At 37.6% G+C, this 22,049-nt stretch overlaps 1 protein-coding gene and 1 long non-coding RNA gene across 2 annotated transcripts in view; both read right to left on the bottom strand.

Annotated features, from left to right (window-relative positions):
- The window catches only part of GPR137C (G protein-coupled receptor 137C), an 83,577-nt gene that overhangs the window by 59,697 nt on the left and 1,831 nt on the right, over positions 1-22,049 (bottom strand). The window lies entirely within an intron of this gene.
- On the bottom strand, positions 9,455-14,730 carry LOC116532025. The gene is made up of 2 exons (XR_004260680.1): positions 10,314-14,730; positions 9,455-10,141 (listed from the first exon to the last, which is right to left on the bottom strand). It is a non-coding gene; the product is annotated as an uncharacterized LOC116532025 (long non-coding RNA).

The raw sequence follows: 22,049 nt of genomic DNA, 5'->3' as shown, positions 1-22,049 counted from the left end.
CAGCAATCCCATTATTGGGTATACGCCCAAAGGGAAAGAAATTCTTTTATCAAAAAGACACTTTCACTCCTATGTTTATCACGGCACTAAGCATAAGAGCAAAGATACAGAATCCACCTAAGTTTCTATCAATGGATGATTAGATTAAAATGTGGTATATATGAACCATGGAATACTACTGAGCTATAAAAAGTATGAAATTCTGTCATTTGCAGCAACATGGATGGAATTGGAGGCCATTATCCTAAGTGAAATAACTCAGAAACAGAAAGTCAAATATTGATGGTCTCTCTTATAAATGGAAGTTAAACAAAGGGTACACATGTAGAATAGTCTGCCTGATAAGAGTGTCTTTCTTTATCTATGGCCTTGGGCCATTCCAAATAGTTTATGCTAACAATGTGAGTTATGGTGCAGCCTTGGGCCTCATAGTTTCAGTTTGACCTTTGGAGAGTCTGGGGAAGGAGTAAAGTTAGCTATGTGGATGCTCCATGGCTATATGACTGACCTCCAATAAAAACCCTGAACAACATGGCTCAGGTAAAATTCCTGGTGAAACACTAAGCTCTATCTATAAGACTCCACTAGGAGAAGGTAACTGAAAGGCTGTCGTGATGTCTCCTGGACTAAGAGAAATCTTAGAGATTTAGTTCAGTAACTTAATTTCATAGACAACAAAGTCAAGCTTTAGAGATTAAAGTTGACTGTCCTGGAACACACACAGGAAATTGAATAGGATCAAAACACAGATGTCCTGACTCCTAAATCAAGGCTCATAAAGATCTTGGTTTTCTTTGACATATTTGTACATTTTGATCTTTAGATGGTATAGTTTAATTCTCCCAATTAATACATCTTCTAAAGTGACAAATACTGCTTTATTAATGTGTCATCTATATGTCACAGCCACTAGTTATTAGTTGTTCAACATCTGCAGAATTAACATGCCCAAGTATTCAGAAATCAAATCTGTTTAGTAAAATATAGTAACTGAGCAGTTTAACACCTCCATTTTGTGTTGTTTTGCAGATTGTTAAGTACCTTTACATGCCTCTGACTTAAGTAAAAATAAGATTTTTAAAATTTTATTTTCATTTTTAATGAGACATGATCTTGCTCTGTCACCCAAGCTGGAATGTAGTGGCATGATCACAGCTCACTGAAACCTCAGCCTCCTGGGCTCAAGCAATCTTCTTGCCTTAGCCCCGAGTAGCTGGAACTACAGGTGCATGCCAGCATGTGGAAGTATTTTTATTTTTATTTATTTTTTGAGATGGAGTCTCCTGTCACCAGGATGGAGTGCAATGGTGTGATCTCAGCTCCCTGTAACCTTTGACTCCCTGGTTCAAACAATTCTCCTGCCTCAGCCTCCCCAGTAGCTGGGATTACAGGCACACACTACCATGCCCAGCTGAAGTTTTTGTATTTTTAGTAGAGATGGGGTTTCACCATGTTGGCCAGAATGGTCTCGATTTCCTGACCTCGTGATCCTCCCGCCTCGTCCTCCCAAAGTTCTGGGATTACAGGTGTGAGCCACCGCGCATGGCCAGAGGTATTTTTAAAAAGTATAAATAACTAAAATTTTCAAGAGTGAAATATTAAATTTATGGATGAGAAGAAAAGTTTGTGAGCTTTTCTTACTGAAAATCTCTTAAGATATAACTGATTACGGTGAACTGTTCATTAGTTCACTATGGATACTTCACTGAAGATAATTTAATGTTTATGTTTAAGGAACGTACTGAATTATTCCTGAATCAGCAGTTTCATACCATATAAATTTAGACTCCCTAGAAAATGAATTTAAATTGAATTTCTGTTGAAACTGTGCTGTCCTTTAAAAAGTTCTCCAACACTAATTCCCCCATTGTGTATTACTGATTTTTCCTAAAACCCTTCATGCTTTTTGAGCTAGGAAGACAACAGAATTGCTTTTTTTGTTTTGTTTTGTTTTTGTTTTGTTTTGAGACGGAGTTTCGCTCGTTACCCAGGCTGGAGTGCAATGGCGCGATCTCGGCTCACCGCAACCTCCGCCTCCTGGGTTCAGGCAATTCTCCTGCCTCAGCCTCCTGAGTAGCTGGGATTACAGGCACGCGCCACCATGCCCAGCTAATTTTTTGTATTTTTAGTAGAGACGGGGTTTCACCATGTTGACCAGGATGGTCTCAATCTCTTGACCTAGTGATCCACCCGCCTCGGCCTCCCAACAGAATTGCTTTTTGTAAAGACAGAGGCAGCACCAGATTCACCAGAAAAAATCAGTCTAATAATGGTGGGGGAAATAAAAGCAGAATACATCAGAAGGAGCAACAGAATATCCTAGAGAAGAAGGAAGTAGAAGGAATGTTGTTTGCTTTAATTTGGATTTTAAAAAAATTATACTTGAGGCCGGGCACGGTGGCTCAAGCCTGTAATCCCAGCACTTTGGGAGGCCGAGGCGGGTGGATCACGAGGTCAAGAGATCGAGACCATCCTGGTCAACATGGTGAAACCCCGTCTCTACTAAAAATACAAAAAATTAGCTGGGCATGGTGGTGCGTGCCTGTAATCCCAGCTACTCAGGAGGCTGAGGCAGGAGAATTGCCTGAACCCAGGAGGCGGAGGTTGCGGTGAGCCGAGATCGCGCCATTGCACTCTAGCCTGGGTAACAAGAGTGAAACTCCGTCTCAAAAAAAAAAAAAAAAAAAAAAAAAATTATACTTCAAGCTCTGGGATACATGGGCAGAAAGCGCAGGTTTGTTATATAGGTAAACACATGCCATGATGGTCTGCAGCACCCATCAACCCGTCATCTACATTAGATATTTCTCCTAATGCTACCCCTCCCCTAGCCCCCCACTCCCTCACAGGCCCCAGTGTGTGATGGTCCCCTCTGTGTCCACGTGTTCTCATTGTTCAACTGCCAATTATGAGTGAGAACATGTGGTGTTTGATTTTCTGATCCTGTGTTAGTCTGCTGAGAATGATAGTTTCCAGCTTCATCCATGTCCCTGCAAAGGACATAAACACGTCCTTTTTTATGGCTTCATAGTATTCCATGGTGTATATGTGCTACATCTTCTTTTTCCAGTCTATCACTGATGGGCATTTGGATTGTTTTCAAGTCTGTGCTACTGTGAATAGTGCTGCAATAAACACATGTGTGTATGTGTCTCTATAGCAGAATGATTTATAATCCTTTGGGTATATATGCAGTAATGGAATTGCTGTGTCAAATGGTACTTCTGGTTCCAGATCCTTGAGGAATAGCCACACAGTTTTCCACAATGATTGAACTAATTTCCACTCCCACCAACAGTGTAAAAGCATTCCTATTTCTCCAAATCCTCTCCAGCATCTGTTGCTTTCTGGTGTCTTAATGACTGCCATTCTAACTGGCATCAGATCTCATTGTGGTTTTGATTTGCATTTCTCTAATGATCAGTGATGATGTGCTTTTTTTTTTTTTCATGTTTGTTGGCTGCATAAATGTCTTCTTTGGGGAAGTGTTTGTTCATATCCTTCGCCCATGTTTGGATGGGGTTTTCTTGTAAATTTGTTTAAGTTCTTTGTAGATTCTGGATATTAGCCCTTCGTCAGATAATATTCTTCCATTCTGTAGGTTGCCTGTTCGCGCTGATGACGGTTTCTTTTGCTGAGCAGAAGCTCTTTAATTAGATCCTATTTGTTAATTTTGGCTTTTGTTGCCATTGCTTTTGGTGTTTTAGTCATGAAGTCTTTGCCCATGCCTATGTCCTGAATGGTATTGTCTAGGTTTTCTTCTAGGGTTTTCATGGTTTCAGGTCTTACATTTAAGTCTTTAATCCATCTTGAGTTAATTTTTGCATAATATGTAAGGTAGGGTTCCAGTTTCAGCTTTCTGCATATAGCTAGCCAGTTTTCCCAACACCATTTATTTAATAGGGAATGCTTTCCCCATTGCTTGTTTTTGTCAGATGATTGCAGATGTGTGGCATTATTTCTGAGGCCTCTGTTCTGTTCCACTATTCCATATTTCTGTTTTGGTACCAGTACCATGCTGTTTTGGTTACTATGGCCTTGTAGTATAGTTTGAGGTCAGGTAGCATGATGCCTCCAGCTGTGTTCTTTTTGCTTAGGATTGTCTTGGCTATATGGGCTCTTTTTTGGTTCCATATGAAATTTAAAGTAGTTTTTTTTTTTTTTTAAATTCTGTGAAGAAAGTCAATGATAGCTTGATGGGGACAGCATTGAACCTATAAATTACTTTGAGCAGTACAGCCATTTTCACAATATTCATTCCTCCTATCCATGAGCATGGAAAGTTTTTCCATTTGTTTGTGTCCTCTCTTATTTCCTTGAGCAGTGGTTTGTAGTTCTCCTTGAAGAGGTCCTTCACATCCCTTGTAAGTTGTATTCCTAGGTATTTTATTCTCTTTGTAGCAACTGTGAATGGGAGTTCACTCATGATTTGGTTATTAGTGCATAGGAATGCTTGTGATTTTTGCAAACCGATTTTCTATCCTGAGACTTTGCTGAAGTTGCTTATGAGCGTGACGAGATTTTGGGCTGAGATGATGGGTTTTTCTAAATATACAATCATGTCATCTGCAAACAGAATTTGACTTCCTCTCTTCTTATTTGAATGCCCTTTCTTTCTTTCTCTTGCCTGACTGTCCTGGCCAGAACTTCCAATACAATGTTGAATAGGAGTGGTGAGAGAGGGCATCCTTGTATTATGCTGGTTTTCAAAGGGGATGCTTCCAGCTTTTGCCCATTCAGTATGATATTGGCTGTGGTCTTCCCATAAGTAGCTCTTATTTTGAGATACGTACCATCAATACCTAATTTATTGAGAGTTTTTAGCATGAAGGGGTGTTGAATTTTATCAAAGGCCTTTTCTGCATCTATTAAGATAATCTGGTTTTTGTCATTCATTCTGTTTATGTGATGCATTACATTTATTGATTTGCATCTGTTGAACCAGTCTTGCATCCCAGGGATGAAGCCAACTTGATTGTGGTGAATATGCTTTTTGAGGTGCTGCTGGACTCAGTTTTCCAGTATTTTATTGAGGGATTTTGCATCAATGTTCATCAGAGATATTGGTCTGAAATTTTCTTTTTTTGTTGTGTCTCTGCCAGGTTTTGGTATCAGGATGATGCTGGCCTCATAAAATGAGTTAGGGAGGATTCCTTCTTTGTCTATTGTTTGGAATAGTTTCAGAAGGAATGGTAGCAGCTCTCTTTGTACCTCTGGTAGAATTTGACTGTGAATCAGTCTGGTCCTCGGCTTTTTTTTGTTGGTAGACTATTAACTACTGCCTCAATTTCAGAACTTGTTATTGGTCTATTCAGGTATTTGACTTCTTCCTGGTTTAGTCTTGGGAGGGTGTAGGTGTCCAGGACTTTATCCATTTCCTCTAGATTTTCTAGTTTATTTGCACAGAGGTGTTTCTAGTTTATTTGCATAGTGGTGGTATTTTTGTGAGATCAGTGGTGATATCCCTCATCATTTTTTATGGTGTTTACTTGATTCTTCTCTCTTTTCTTCCCCATTAGTCTGGTGAGTGGTCCATTTCATTAATCTTTTTTAAGAAAAAAAACAGCTCCTGGATTTGATGATTTTTTGGAAGGGTTTTTCATGTCTCTATCTCCTTCAGTTCTGCTCTGATCTTAGTTATTTCTTCTCTTCCGCTAGCTTTTGAATTTGTTTGTTCTTGCTTCTCTAGTTCTTTTAATTGTGATGTTAGGGTGTCCATTTTAGATCTTTCCCACTTTCTCCTGAGGGCATTTTAGTGCTATAAATTTCCCTCAAAATTTCACATATTCCTGGAGGCTCTGTTCAGTCCGTTTCATTCTTTTTTCTCTAATCTTGTCTTTACGCTTTATTTCATTAAGTTGATCTTCAATCTCTGATATCCTTTCTGCTTGATCGATTCAGCTATTGATACCTATATATGCTTCACGAAGTTTTCACACTGCATTTTTCAGCTTCATCAGGTCATTTATGTTCTGTTCTAAACTGATTATGCTGGTTAGCAATTCCTCTAGTCTTTTTTCAAGGTTCTTAGCTTCCTTGCATTGGGTTAGAACATGCTACTTTAGCTCAGAGGAGTTTGCTATTACCCACTTTCTGAAGCCTACTTCTGTCAGTTTGTCAAACTTACTCTCAGTCCAGTTTTGTTCCCTTGCTGGCAAGGAGCTGTAATCCTATGGAGGAGAAGAGGCATTCTGGTGTTTGGAATTTTCAGTCTTTTTGCGCTGGTTTTTCCTCATTTTTGTGGATTTATCTACCTTTGGTCTTTGATACTGGTGACCTTCAGAGGGGTGACATCCATTTTGTTGATGCTGATGCTACCCCTTTCTGTTTGTTAGTTTTCCCTTTAACAGGGCCCCTCTGCTGCAGATCTGCTGGAGTTTGCCTGGGTATCACCAGCAGATGCTGCAGAACAGCAAAGATTGTTGCCTGTTCTTTCCTCTGGAAGCTTTGTCCCCCCGGGAGCCAGCTGGAGCTCTCCTGTATGACGTGTCTGTTGATCCCTGCTGGGAGGTAAGGAGGCACGAGGGTCCAGGACCCACTTGAGGAGGCAGTCTGTCCCTTAGCAGAGCTCAAGTGCTGCACTGGGAGATCTCCTGCTCTCTTCAGATCTGGCAGGAAAGAATGTTTAAGTGCACAGCCACCCCTTCCTCAAGGTGCTCTCTCCCAAGGAGATGGGAGTTTCATATATAACACTCTGACTGGGCCTGCTGCCTTTCTTTCAAAGATGCCCTGCCCAGAGAGGAGGAATCCAGAGAGAGGCAATCTGGCTACAGCAGCTTTGCTGAGCTGCAGTGGGCTCCGCCCAGTTCAAACTTCCAGGCATCTTTGTTTACACTGTGAGTGGAAAACCCAGCTACTCAAGCCTCAGTAATGGCAGACGCCCCTCCCCCAACCAAGCTCGAATGTCCCATGTTGACTTCGGACTGCTGTGCTGGCAGCAAGAATTTCAAGCCAGTGGATCTTAGCTTGCTGGGCTCTATGGGGGTGGGATCTGCTGAGCCAGACCACTTGGCTCCCTGGTTTCAGCCCCTTTTCCAGGGGAGTGAATAGTTCTCTCTTTCTGGTGTTCTAGGCACCACTGGGATATGAAAAAAAAAACTCCTGCAGCTAGCTCAGTGTCTACCCAAATGGCCAGCCAGTTTTGTGCTTGAAACCCAGGGCTCTGGTGGTGTAGGCATCTGAGGGACTCTCCTGGTCTGCAGGTTGTGAAGACTATAAGAAAAGCATAGTTATCTGGGCTGGAATGCATTGTTCCTCAAAGCATAGTCCCTCATTGGCTTCCCTTGGCTAGGGGAGGGAGTTCCACACACAATCCCTTGCACTTCCTGGGTGAGGCAATGCCTCACCTTTCTTTGGCTCACCCTTTGTGGGCTGTATCCACTGTCTAGCCAGTCCCAATGAGATGAGCTAGGCACCTCAGTTGGAAATGCAGAAATCACCCACCTTCTGCATTGATCTCATTGGAAGCTGCAGACCAAAGCTATTCCTAACCGGCCATTTTGCCAGCCACCCAGTAATTAATCTGAATTTCTTAAGAACAATCTGAATGTAAGCAGTGATGAATGCTGACATTAGCTTAAACCTGTTCATTCTAGAGTATGACAGAAAAAAACAGTACAGTCAGAAGACCTGCCTTCCAACCCTTCTAATTTCTAATGTGGTTTAGGACAAATCCATCACCTTGATTTGTCATCTAAAAAGGTGAGAATGCCTACAAACCTATCTTAATCATACAGTAAGGAAAGAATGGTATTAGAAATATTACCATAAATTAGAAAAAGTGTTTATTGTAGTGTCTAAAGTTTATACATAGAAAGCCATAGAAAAATCTTAACTTTAGAAATGCTCTTCTTTTCTGACTAAAATAACAATAGCTACCATTTGAATCTTACTATGTTCTATTACTTACTACTCTTGGTATATTTAAAGTATTATTCTATTTAACTTCACGATCCCCTGAGATAGGTACAGATGAAGAAACTATGATACAGAGAAGTTACCTGCTTAAGGTCACTTAGCAAGGGTCCAAGGAATGGGACTCCATTACCTAAGTTCTTAACTGTCTGATGCCTCTGTTCTGTTCTTTTCTTTCTTTCTTTTTGAGATGGTGTCTTCCTTTGTCAACCCAGGCTGGAGTGCAATGGTGTGATCTTAGCTCACTGCAACCTCCACCTCCCGGGTTCAAGCAATTCTCCTGCCTCAGCCTTCTGAGTAGTTGGGATTACAGGCACACGCTATCACCCTCAGCTAATTTTTTGTATTTTTAGTAGAGATGGGGTTTAACTATGTTGGCCAGGCTGGTGTCAAACTCCTGACATCAGATGATGCACCTGCCTCAGCCTCCCAAAGTGCTGGTATTACAGGCGTAAGTCACTGTGCCTGGCCTGTATCCAGTGTTCTAACAGCATCCCCATAACATCCATTTTACAAAACCTGGAAAATCCATCATCCATTTGGAAATGTAGGTGCCTTTAACCATATCTGATTCTAGCCTGCTAATTCATCTCAAAAAAAATACTTATGTATAATGCTCCTAGCAGGTTATTACATCACTTTTTCTAGTTTGGGCAAAAGGATTTCCTGCTACTGCCAAGTATATAGGCTCTGTCTACTCTGACTTAAGTTACTGCTATCAGTCTTGCTGATTAATGTCTCATTCTTTTCAGAATAGATTTTTTTTTAAATACTTAACAGCCTCAACCCTCACATTGAACTTTTCTTCCACAAAAGCCCTTGGAGAGAAAAAAAAACACAAGGAGTCTCCTGACCAATGAAACAACCTAAAATAGGACTATAAAGGCATGAAAGTTCATATTCTCCTTAGAGTATATACTGTACTACCTTGAAACAGCTCAGATGACTGGATCCTACACAGTAGCTGAGGAGAGTACAAAATTTTAAGAAAATATTTCTTAAGTTTTATACTCTCAGAGACTGTGAGGTTAAAAAAGAAATTGTAGAGTGTGATTAATATGCTAATGAAAATGGCAGCTATAATTGAGTTGTTGTACAAAGAGAGATGATACAAATTTGAAATATTATCCTAGAAAGATGATAATCCCTAGGTCCTAAACTACATTTTGATCAGTTTTAACATGGTATATGTAACTATGTTCAATTGGCATCTATATTTCAGAGATAGAATTCATAGACACCATATTAGATTTCAGAACTATGTACTAAGGAGTTTAAGCAAAAATTCTCCAATTCTGGATTGCTTTGTTAGTATTAGAATACTAGAATTCAAGGTATCTTAGATATCACTGAGACTAACCACTTTACAAAGTATACAACTGTCCCAGAAAAATAATGACTTGTAAATATCAATTATTCAAGTAAAGCAGAATTTGGACTAGAATTCCGGTTCCCAGACTTCTTGTTCATGGCTATTCATGAATTTATGCTATCTTAAACATACCCCTTTACCAAAGTTAAAGTAAGATTACAAGGACACTTAAGTTTTAAAAGTTTTATTTAAAACAAATTAGATGAAACATTCCATGAAGTTAAGTTAGATTCTGATTTTGTTTGTGAAGGTGGAAAGAAGAAAATGCTTATTTTAAATTCCCTTACTTTACCACTAATTTGCTCAACCATCCAAGTCATTAAGCACTGACCACATATGTAACGGTGCTATGTGAAGAGAATGCAAAATTTCTTTCAAAATAAATATAAAACAGTGGCTGATCTATAGCAGTATGTAGTATAGAAGGGGAAGACAGACATAGATGGTATATCCAAAGATATATGGTACTTTCTACACATTCGGTCAGACTTGGAACACCGTAATTTTTCCATAAGGTATAAGTTATTCAGAGTTCATTTTAACTAACTTTGATAGGTATTAAATGTAATTAAATCTTGGTATATGCAAATTATAAAGACAGGATTATATTTAGTTGTTTCATTCCTATGAGGAGGAGGAAGAGGAGGAGAAGAAAATAACCCACGGTTTGATCCACAAAAGTTTTGCTTAGCTTATTCAGTATTAGCCTACAGTATTTTAAACATGCTTGAAAATCCTCTGTCATTATTTAAAAAGTAGATTTTTCATTTTAAGAAACCCAAATTTCCGATTTCTCTTGAAAAATCAGATGATTTGACAATGTAATCTCACAGCTAGAACTGAATTAAGGTTTGTCTTCTTTCTTTTTATTTCATTGCACTTTAGGTTTTGGGGTACATGTGAAGAACATGCAAGATTGTTGCATAGGTACACATGTGGCAGTGTGATTTGCTGCCTTCCTCCCCATCACCTGTATCTGGCATTTCTCCCTATGCTATCTCTCCCCAACTCCCCAGCCACCACTGACCCTCCTTTAAACATGTACTTTCCGGTTCACCACAATCACCAACACTCCCTATTCTCTCTCAGATGGTTATAGAATTCAGGTCTCTCTAGGCATTTGGTTTTGGGACTCTTGTTTTAAAGCAAGCTTTTTTTTTTTTTTTAATGGAAGAGGTAGATAAGTGGAAAAAGAGAAGAAAGAAAAGGGTAGAGCAAATTCTGCTGTGAAATTACATATCCAGGGATTCCTCCCTACTATGCTATTTGGGATATGGTGAACAAGAACTTCATTCAGTATTTACTGAACACCCAATACACATCAGATGTTAAATTAGGCACTAGGGATACAGCAAGAACAGACTTAGTCCTTACTCCTATAGTGCTTACCAATTTAGTAAGCTCACACAAAGAAGTCACACAAATATAAAATTCTGACTGTGCAAATGATATGAAGAGGAGCAGCGTAATGCTCTACTAGTCTATAATTTTGGAATCTAACTTTAGTTGGATGAAGGCTTCCCTGAAGAAGCACTGCCCTGGAGTTGACAGTTAACTAAGCAGAGGAGGAGGAAAGAACATTCTAAGTAGCAAGAAAAGAATATGGAATGGCTCTGTAGCAAATGGAATATAGCAAGTACAAAGGAATAACATTTATGTGGCTGGAATGGTGAGATGAGGAGCATAGTTTGAGATTAGGCTGGAACCATGAAATGCCTGGTATTAAATATAAAACTCTCTTTATTCTAATGAGTAACTAGAGCCAATGGAGGAATCTAAGGGTGGGGCTTTTATAATAGATTTTTGTTTCAAAAAACTCTGGTAACACTATGGAGAATGGGCCTGTGGGGGCCAGAGTTTACAGACACATCAATTAGAAGGGTAACTGCCATGGACTAGGCAATAGATGCTAGTAGCCCGGACCGGGCATTTTGAAGGGGAGAAGTGAATGAACTTAAGAGAGGTTAGGAGGTAACAGGATTTGGTGATTGAGTGAAGGTGAGGAATGAGGGACAAAGCAATATGAAGAATGGCTCATAGGTTTCTGAATTACATAAATAACTGGATGGCAATCCTAGGCAATGAAATGGGGAATAAAAGAGGAGAACCAAGTTTTCTGTGTGTGTGTGTGTGTGAGTTGGGGTCTGGCTCTGTCACCCAGGCTGGAGTATAGTGGCACAAACATTGCTTACTGCAGCCTCAAACTCCTGGGCTCAAGTGATGCTGCCACCTTGGCCTCCCAAGTCACTGTACTGTGACTGCTTCAAGAACCAGGTTTTGATGGAGACAGGTGTAGGGTGGGACAAGAGGAGGAAAGATCATGAGCTCACTTTGGGACATGTTGAATCTGAGTGCATCAGATATCACGACGATATCAAATCAGTGTAGAATCTACGGAGTCAGAACTCAAGAGTAGTGTGGGTGACGATCAGAGATAAATTTGTGATTCATTAAGTGGCATGATGTCACAAAAGTGGATGTGATCACTTGGAAAGAGGGGATCTAGGCTTAAGTGTTTTGAAATCACAACCTCTCTGATGGCAAGACAAGAGTATGAGCTTATAAAGAAGCTAACAAGGTAACAAAAAATTCAAGAGTATGCTATTCAGTGTGCTAGCCAGTGGAAAAGTGTTAAGGGGAAAGATACAGGGGAGTCAATTGCTGCTGAGAGGTTAATTTGAATGAACACTGAAAAATGTCTAATGAACTTGTTGACATGAAGGTCATTGTGAGCCATAGGCAACAACTATTTTGCAGAGCGACGGGGGAAAGGCAGATGAGAGTGGCTTGAGAAGTGAGAAAATGGTGATACATGCATGGTCAACTCTGAAAGAAGTCTGATTATGAAGAAAGGCATTAGGTAGCTTTTGGCTTTATCAAGCCTCTTTGTTTTTTCTGTTTTATAAGTGTCAAGATTCATCTCCTTTGGATTTATCCTGTTCTTTTTCTAACACAAATTAGATGATTAGCTTATTAAATTTCAGTTTTTTTCTAATGTAAACATTTAAGGTTCTAAATTTACTTCTGCAAGCCAACCTAGCTGCAGAATTCAAGTTCTGATATATAGTCTTTTTATTAGCATATAGTATTTCTAAAATGTCATTGCAATTTCTTCCTTTATCCATGTGTTAATAATGGTTTTAAAAATTTCTAAACGAACCTTCATAAGTTGTTTTTTGTTTGCTGTTTTTTTAAGAGACAGGGTTTCGATATATTGCCTAGGATTGGACTCAATTTCCTGGGCTCAAGTGATACTCCCGCCTCAGCCTCCTGAGTATCTCAGACTATAGGCACATGCCACTACACCCAGCTTTACAAGTTATTTTTTGTTACTGATTTCTGGCTTGTCGTTTTAGGGGTGTGAGAATGTAGACTATGAAATCCAAATTGTATAAAATTTAATAGCTAACAATCAACAGTACCTACTATGTCCCAAACATTTTGTATGAAGTATGTATTTTAATTTTCACAATAATTGTATGAGGCAGGTATTATTATTCTGATTCTTATAAGCAGGAAAATAGGCACAGAAAAGGTAAATAATTTACGCAAGCAAATTAACCAAGTTACACAGAGCTGATAAATGATGGAGATGCACGTTGCGTATTTCTTCCCTGCTTAAGCTTTTATTCTTGGAGTAAATTGCAAAGCCCTGAACTTTTTTTAATCCACTTCATTGAAATATAATTTATGTAGAATACACTGCATACATTTAAGGTGTACAATTCAGAGTTTTGAGAAAGCTTCACAACCTTTGAAACTATCACAGCAATCAAATACAGAATATTACCCCACTCATCCTGCCCCTTTTGTAAGTCGTCCCTTCTGAGGCAGACCCCAGGAAACTAGTGATTTGCTTTCTGTGACCACAGGTTTGTACTTCCTAAAATTTAATGTAAATGAAATGATACAGTGTGAGCTCCCTTTTCCCTGGCTTCCTTCAGAGCACACTGATTTTGAGACATCCATGTTGTTGTGTCAGTAGTTTGTTCCTTTGCTTTTACTACTGAGTACTATTCCTTTGTATGGGTATACTGTATTTTGTTCATTCATTCATTTCTGACGAACATTTGGGTTAGTTTAGAATTATTGTGAATGAAGCTATTATATACATCCATATTTAATTTTTATAGGAATATGTGCCTTCATTTCCCTTGGGTAAATATCTATAATGGCTAGATTTTTCTCCATAAGTTTTGAGACAGGGTCTTGCTATGCTGCCCAGGCTAGTCTTGAGCTGCTGGGCTCAAGTGATCCTCCTGCCTCAGTTTCCTGAGTAGCTGGGATTATAGGCCTGTGCCACCACACCTGGCTTCTGTAACGGCTAGATTTTATGACAGGCTTGTCTTACTTTTTTTTTTTTTTTTTTTTTATAACTGCTAAACTGTTTTCCAAAGTGGTTGTAAAACTTTACATTCCTATCATCAGTGTAGGAGTTCCAATTAATCCAAGTTCTAGCCAATAGTTGGCATGGTCAGTCTTTTAAATTTTAGTCCTCCTAGTCAATGTTTAGTGGTAGTTCATTGTTGAGTGTAATTTTCATTTTTCTAAAAACTAATGATCTTGAGCATCTCTTCATGTATTTCTTAGCTATGCATATATCTTTTGTGAAGTATCTGTTCAAACCATTTGCTTATTTTTACTAGACTTTCTCATTTAGTTATGAGTTCTTTATATATTTTGAATACATGTACTTTGTCAGATACATGTGCTACAAATACTGCCTCCCAGTCTGTGGCTTGCCTCTTCACTATCTGTTTTGCAAAAAATAAAAGTTTTAAATTTTGTTGATAAAGTCTCATTTGTCAATTTTGGTTCATGCTTTGTTTCCTACAAAACCTTTGCCTTCTTCAAGACATCTTCTCCCATCTTCTACAAATTTTAGCTTTTACAGTTAGGTCTATGATCTACATCGAGTACATTTTATAGTGTAAGGTAAGAATCAATGTTCATTTTTCCCACGTGAATATCCAATTATTTTGGAACTACTTGTTGAGGCAACTTTTTCCCACTAAATTACCTTGGCACTTTTGGGGGAAAAAAATCAGTTCACTATATATATGTGGGTCTAATTCTGGATTTTCTATCCTGCTCCATTGATCTATATGTCTATCTTTTCCCCAGTGTTACACTCTCTTGATGACTGTAGCTTTACAGTTACTCTTGAAGTAGTGTGATCCTTCAACTTTGTCCTTCTTTTACAAAATTGTTTCAGCTACACTAAGTCTCCTGTATGTCCATGCATATTTTAAAACCATCTTGTCAATAGCTACCAAGATAACCTGCAAAAATTTTAATAGGAATTGCATTAAATTTATAGGCCAAATTGAGGGAGAAATAACACCTTAAAAATAATGAGCTTTTCAGGGTATATTTTTTCCATTTACTGAGGCCTCTTTAATTTCTCTCAATAATGTTTTGTAGTTTTCCTTGTAGAGGTCTTACACATCTTTTATTTATTCCTAAGTATTTTACTTTTTTTGGCACTATTCCATGTAGAATTGTTTTTTGTTTTTTGAAACAGGGACTTGTTCTGTTGTCCAGGGTGGAGTTCAGTGGTGCAATCTTGGCTTACTGCATCCTTGACCTGCTGGACTCAAGTGATCCTCCCACGTGAGCCTCCCAAGTAGCTGGGATTACAGGCACACATCGCTGCACCTGGCTTTTTTGTAGAGATGAGGTTTCACTATCTTGCCCAGGCTGGTCTGAAACTTCTGAGCTCAGGCGATCCTCCTAACTTAGCCTCCTAAAGTAGTGAGATTACAAGCGTGAGCTACCATAACCTGCCAGTGGAATTTTTGTATTTCATTTTTCTGTTTTTCACTAGTATACAGTTATAGCCTGCAAGCTTAGATGTTACTTTCTGCAGTTATCTGTAGGATTTTTTTTTAACCTAAGAAATTGTGTCACTTACAAAGAGGCAATTTTACTTCTGTTTTTCTAATTTTTAAACCTTTTTTCCCCTTGTCTATTGCAAATAGCTAAGACCCCCAGCACAATGTTATGAAGTACTTTGTTCTTGTTCTAGGTAATATGCTGTCAATCTATCTTAAACATCAGCTACAGACTTTTTGAAGACGCTTTTTATTAGACTGAAAAATGTCCCCTCGTTTACTAAAATTTAAAAAATCATCTATTGTTGAATTTTGTCAAATTCGTTCTGCATCTATTGAGATGTTCATATGATTTTCTCCTTTACACTACACATATGGCATTTATCATGCTGATTTTTGAACATTAAACTGATGTTACACTCCTGGGATAAAACCTATTTGGTCATGAGGTAATATCCCTTTTATATATTAGACTTGCTAAAGATTTTTGCATCCATGTTGATGAGAGATATTTTATTTTTCATAGTGTGTTTGTCTGATTTTGGTATCAAGCAGTTCTCACAGTCATCCTATGGGGTAGGCATCTTTATCATCCAGTTTTAGAAATGAGGTGTTAGGCACAGAGTAGTTCATTTACTTGCCCAAAGTCTCACAGCTGGTAAATGGATGCATTTTTCATCATTATGTCTCTTTGCCTCTAATTTATTGTGTTGCTACTATGTGGTCAATTTCTAAAAATGTTCCGAGTGTTAATAAAAAGTATACTTTGTTGGATATGTCCTATAATTGACCATTTTGGGGTATTTTCTTATTGGTCTATATCCTTGATTTTGTGTGCTTGAACAATGATATATGTTAAAATTTCCAATAAAACATTGGAAACTTTAAAAAACAGGTACAATGTACACTGTACCTCATGTGTAGGTTTTCTCTTTGAAGTTCTATTAATTTTTGCTTTCCTTTTGTTAGTATGGCACAGCATACCATTTTTCTGTGTTTTCACTCTTATCCTTTATGCAGCTGTATTAGGAGTATCTCTAGTAAACAGCATATAGCTGAATTTGTTTCATAACGAAGTATGACACATTTTCTTTATGCTGAAGTATTAACTTCATGACATCGACCAGACTAACGTTTATACTATATTGATTTGGTCTTTCTCAATTTTTTTTTTAGTTGTTACATTGTGGTGGCCAAGTTCTAACCTCATCCTAGCACCCACTATTTTTATCTCTACCAACCCCAAATTTGAAAGTTACGTATTTTTTCTTTTGAAAGGCATATTCAGCCTGAAGTTTAGTCAACATGTTTACACTCCTCCAAACAGCCCTAGGACCTTAAAATGCTTTAACTCCATTACTACAGCCTCCTGATTTATATGCTATCACACAGGATTTTGGTTCTCAATTTTTTTTATTCCTATAGGTTAGAAATTTTCATACCTATATGTTTGTAATTATCTACTTATGTAACATTTTTCTTTGCTTAACATTCCTTCCTGTATTTCAGACCTTTCTGACATTACTCCATTATTATTTATTTCGCTAAGTTTTTGGGGGAACAAGTGATGTTTGGTTACACAGATATGTTCTTTAGTTGTGATTTCTCAGATTTTGGTATATCTATCACCTGAGCAGTATACACCGTATCCCATATGTAGTCTTTTATCCCTCATCTGTCCCATCCTTCCCCCAATGTCCATTGTGTCATTCTTATGCCCTTTCATCCTCATAGCTTAGCTCCCCTCTTACGAGTGAGAAAGCACTATGTTTGGTTTTCAATTCCTGAGTTATTACACTTAGAATAGTGGCCTCCAACTCCATCCAGGTAGCTACGAATGCCATTATTTCATTCCTTTTTATGGCTGAGTAGTCTTCTATGGGGGTGTGTGTGTGTTCCATGTTCCTGCAATTGCAAATGGTACTCCTATAAATACGTGTGTGCAAGTCTTTTATTTATAATGACATACATCTTTCAGATTATTTGGTGTGAGGATTAGTGAATAGCTGTTTTTCTCTCTCCATGTTTTTACTTCACTCCATTGTTAACAATTTCATTACGGGTAGAATTTTACATTACAGGTTACTTTCTCTCAGCATTTTGAAGATGTTTTACCGTCTTCTGGATTCCTTAGTTGTTAAACACTAACATTCACTTTTTATTCTTTTGTCAGTAATATCTTCTGTCGATCTGCTTTAAAAATATTGTTTTTAGGGCCGGGCGCGGTGGCTCAAGCCTGTAATCCCAGCACTTTGGGAGGCCGAGGCGGGTGGATCACGAGGGCAAGAGATTGAGACCATCCTGGTCAACATGGTGAAACCCCGTCTCTACTAAAAATACAAAAAATTAGCTGGGCATGGTGGCACGTGCCTGTAATCCCAGCTACTCAGGAGGCTGAGGCAGGAGAATTGCCTGAACCCAGGAGGCGGAGGTTGCGGTGAGCCGAGATCGTGCCATTGCACTCCAGCCTGGGTAACATGAGTGAAACTCCGTCTTTAAAAAAAAAAAAAAAAAATATTGTTTTTAGTGTTTTGAAGCTTTCCTTTAAATGTGTTTTCACAAAGCCCACCTTGGATATGTTGGGGTTTCTGAATCTGAAACTTGGGTGTCTTTCATAAATTTGGGTAAACTCTCATTTTTCCTTTGAATAATTTCTCTAAAATTTCGATTACACATATGTCGGGCCAGCTCATTATATTCTCATTCTCTCTTCACCCATTGGTTGTATGTTCCATCTTGTATTTCTCAGGGCTATATTCTGAGTGATTTTTTTTCCTGAGATCTTCTAGTTAACAAATTTCTTTTTAACTGTATTTAATCTGTTTAATCATCTATTTCAGATTTTATTTTCATTAAAAATGATTTCCAAATGTGCCAATTTTAAGTTTTACATTTCAAGTGTTTAATTCATAAGTGAATAATTATTTTATACTATGCATTTGATAATTCTGATATCTGCAATTTTTACAGGTGTGATTTTTTATTCTGAACCCTTGTTTTGTGGAATTTATCTATCTGAAGTCTGGGTTTAAAGGACATTCCTCCAGGGATGCTTTCCATCTGCTTCCTGCAGGTCCTTGAGATTAGCATCAAGCAAGGACAACTTCATGTTTTCAAGTTAGACCTCTTGAACCCCCCCCACCCCCACAGCCACCTCCTCTCAATCACAGAAATGATGTGAATTTAGGCTTCAAATTTGTGCAAGAATAAGCTTGTTTTGCATTCCCACGGAAGACTTTTATTTCCCAATTTGTACCCCCTATCTTGCTCTGAGGGCCTGCTTATTTTCCTAGTTCATCTGCCGAAGGCATACACTTAAAGGATTCTGGCATTATGCTGGAGGGCATGGAGTCTTTTATCAGACCTCACTGCAAGGCATAGCCTGCAATACTTCCTCATACCCTCAATGAACAAAATTAAAATCTGTGCTGTAGGCTAACAGGAGGCAGCTGAAAACCACTCCTATCCTACCCTCAAGACACACATTTGTGTGGTATTTTATTCTGAATTTGCATTTTGGTGTTTTTTTTTTTTTTTTTTTTGGTAGTTTCTAGCCTTTCCTTGCCAACCCAAACATGCATTGAAGAAGACTACTCTCTGCAGCATTGTTAGGCATTTCTCTGAATGTCTGGTCAGCCAGATGACTCTGGCTTCTACTTCTTTAAACTAGGAGTCATATGCAGTGGTTGAAAGGAGGGGAGTTTGCTAGACAGTGAAAAATGTTTGCAACAGTTTGAAAATGGGAAAGCAAGTTAGAGAATCACTAAATAATAAAGAAGTGATGTATCCAGGAAAGTTCATGGTATAGGAAGAAATTACTTGATAAGACTTTACAGCACCTAAGCTATACAGTAGTCTCACATCTGATACATGTTAGCCATATAATCTTGGACAAATCACATCCCTTTTCGATCTATTTCACTGGAGTTGTGAAGATAAATGTTACAAAGTGCTTTGAAAATACCAGTTTCATAAAATACAGGCATTATAATCATGTCTTTTGTTACAGAAATGTATCTGAAACTTTTGCCTCACAGATGATTTCAGGAGAAATAAGATAGTGGAAAAAATTTAGTAAATTCAGACAAAAAGTTTATAATCAGTTATGGATAAAAGTAAAACACTGAACTAAACCACTGTTTCTGGTAAACAGTAACTGACTCAGGATATGAGACTTGTCTAACAGACTTTTCTATTTTGTAGAATTTGTTGAAACTAAATTAGCAAAGCCCCAATTAGTATGGGCCATTTGCCATGATATAAAAATAGTTTCATAAAGCAAAACTCTATTTTATGTGAAATCTTTTAGGCAGAAAATAGATTCCAGACAGTACATAATTTACCTCAAACGTTCATCAAAATAAAGTTAACTTCCACATATTAGATGGCTAAATATTTTCTAAATTTTGACCTTTTTAGTGTCATTCAATACCATAATCACCATTGTTCTGATTGCTAGAGATAAAAATATGTAAAACAACTTCTTATCCTCAAGAAATTTCTATTTTAGGTGGTAGAAGTGTGATTTCCACTTTTGTGGGAAATCACAGAACATAACAAAATCAATCAACCTGTAAGTTGACTTGCATGTTAAAGTATTACCAATATTTGAAAGAATGTATCTACTGGCAGGGACAATAATAGCATCCACAAATGTAAGTGTTAAGATTTTGAATTTAATTTTCCTAGCTGTTTTGGCATTGTGATCGAGTCACTGTACTTTATTCTGATTAAGCAACTGGCACTCATAAGACCAAATTGCAAGTAAAAACTTCAATATGTTGAAGATGAACTTATTGATTTTTGGCATGCATCACAACACTCCAAGATGGTATACCATCAACTCTCATTTTTTAAAAAAAATTTAGATTCAGGAGGCTCATGTGCAGGTTTGTTACCTGGATATGCTGTGATGCTGTTAACGCTCCTTTTAAGCTCCTTCAACATGTTCTAATGGTAGATAGAATCGGTTTATCAGACAGTCTGTTTTAAACACAGTATTTAAGTCTTCTCTGGTAAACGTCCAGGAGTGTGAACCCTTCTCTGGTAAAGCTCATGTCCTACTGATACTGCCAGAAGTTCAACATGTGTTTTTAGATTAGTGTACAAGGTTTGGTTTTTCCCTCTTAACTATTGGCTTCCAGGAGGTTAAGTATGAGACACTGAGAAGCTTAATTGTTTAAAAAAGGGCTACATTAGTCATCTCAATTCCATTCAAGTGCAGATGCCAAAAAAAAAAAGAAAAAAAAAAGGTGTTTTAGGCAATTAACTTTTCAAAAACAAAATGAGTTTTAGAATATCTACCAAAACTATTCAAAGTAGTATTAGTTTGTTTTACTAACTTTTTATACTGATCCATGGTTCTTTATAATTAAGTCCTTAAAGTTACTCTTGCTGAGAATCAGAAAAATCAAATGCTTTAAACAAGTGAAAAGTAATACGGAACTGGTATTTAATATAGCATATGGTAAACACGGGGTGAGTTGGTAATCAAGTTACACAACTACTCAAAAAAGATATAGGGGCTTTCAGTTAAAAAAAAAATAAGCATCAGTTAAGTCTTATATTTGTCACCACATAGGCTTTCCCTACCACTTTGCTATAATATGAAGAACTCACTAGGAAAAACTTCATTAATTCAGAATGACCAATGGGAAGTATACTTCCAGTTGCATGGAATTGATACAAAAATGTGAACTCAAATACTCTCTTAAATATAAGTTCCTGGTGATTTTATCTAATGAAAAGAGAAATGATTTCTGGTTAAGAGATCTCCTTTCAAAAAATTGACAATTTGTTCTTTTAAGCACAATGGTGTCCTAAAATTGTTAATTCGATTATAAAAAGATGAGGATAGACAAACAACTCACACCTTTTTAAGTAGACATTACAAAGGAAAAAACCTTTATCCCAGCTTCTTTTCCAAATTATATTTTCCAGGTTAATAGAGTTTTATCATCACACAAACGAGATTCATTTAACAGAAAGACTTTTAGATTTTAAATTCTTCCTCACTAGCTTGGAATATTACCTCAAAAGTGTGAAGACCCAATCTAGATTCTCTATTTTATGCTACATAAGCCTATCTTCAGAATTTTAAGCTTAAATATGGATCCTTTTTTGTGATGTGTTTACCCACTTTGTGTTTACCTGGGGGAGCTACTGACTGGGAGAGGGTAACAAGGGAACCTTCTGCGACACTGAAAATGCTTTATATGTTAATCTGGGTGGTGGTAACACGGGTGTATACAAAAGTAAAATTTCATCTAGCTGCGCATTTAAGATTGTGGACTTTATGGTATACGTTATACCTCTAGAAGTAAAAGGAGTGTTTACCCACTTTATGAAATGCCTATCAACTATTTTTTACAGTGAATCATTCATATGATTTTGTAAATCAAGATGTATACGAAAAAAAGTCATCTGATGCTCCTCGCATAAGGATTGCTAGTCACTTTCAGGTAAACAACTGAAGCTAGAGTAGAGGCTTCAGTGTTGAGAAGGCACTAACACACTATCTGAAATGGTGGCAGGAAGATTATATCAATTTAAGTATAAAGGGTAGCAGTGTTATAGCACTTTAAACAACAACTAGAACATCCCCAAATAAGTTACACGGCTATGGCGTCATCATTTGATTTGCGATAACCTACGCTTCTTATTTCTGCTTACGGTTTGGGTTTCTGTCTTTGTATTGCTTGGACTTTCAAAGAAAGGAGAAAGAAAAGAATAAAAGTTAAATTAGTATTGTTGTTTTTAGTGTGCTAAACAGTTGACATTACGACTGATTTTAAAATTATGCATTCTACTTCCTATGTATTAAAGGAGAAAAGAGGTGGTTTATCCAGAAAATATAAACATTTAACATACATCTTTTTTTTCTTTTTTTTACTTTTGCTTGGAACTACATTATCATTACCTCAAAAAAA

Source organism: Sapajus apella, unplaced genomic scaffold (genome assembly GCF_009761245.1).
Source record: "Sapajus apella isolate SASKATOON/1434 unplaced genomic scaffold, GSC_monkey_1.0 scaffold74, whole genome shotgun sequence".
Lineage (NCBI taxonomy): Eukaryota > Metazoa > Chordata > Mammalia > Primates > Cebidae > Sapajus > Sapajus apella.
This window is presented reverse-complemented; position numbering and strand designations above follow the sequence as displayed.